The sequence below is a fragment of the Lepidothrix coronata genome, unplaced genomic scaffold (genome assembly GCF_001604755.1).
Source record: "Lepidothrix coronata isolate B3197 unplaced genomic scaffold, Lepidothrix_coronata-1.0 Scaffold37, whole genome shotgun sequence".
Classification (NCBI taxonomy): Eukaryota; Metazoa; Chordata; class Aves; order Passeriformes; family Pipridae; genus Lepidothrix; species Lepidothrix coronata.
The window spans coordinates 4,801,408-4,802,036 of NW_016690217.1; positions in this window are offsets into that span (position 1 = coordinate 4,801,408).

Sequence of the window (629 nt, forward strand, 5' to 3'; positions counted from 1 at the left end):
CCAGCACGGGTTTAGGAAGGGCAGGTCCTGTCTGACCAACCTGATCTCCTTTTAGGATCAGGTGACCTGCCTGGTGGATGAGGGGAAGGCTGTGAATGTGGTCTACCTGGACTTCAGCAAAGCCTTTGACACCATCTCCCACAGCATTCTTCTGAAAAAGCTGCAGCCCATGGCTTGGACAGGGACACTCTGTGCTAGGTTAGGAACTGGCTGGAGGGCCGGGCCCAGAGAGTGGTGGTGAATGGTGCTGCACCCAGTTGGCAGCCAGTCACTAGTGGTGTCCCCCAGGGATCAGTGTTGGGCCCAGTCCTGTTTAATATCTTTATTGATGATTTAGATGAGGGGATGAGTTCATCATCAGCAAATTTGCAGATGACACTAAGCTTGGGGGGAGTGCCAATCAGCTGGAAGGCAGGAGGGCTCTGCAGAGGGACCTGGATAGGTTGGAGAGTTGGGCTGATGCCAATGGGATGAGGTTCAACAAGGCCAAGTGCCGGGTCCTGCACTTTGGCCACAACAACCCCATGCAGCGCTACAGGCTGGTGACAGAGAGGCTGGAGAGCAGCCAGACAGAGAGGGACCTGGGAGTTTGGATTGACAGGAAGCTGAACATGAGCCAGCAGTGTGCC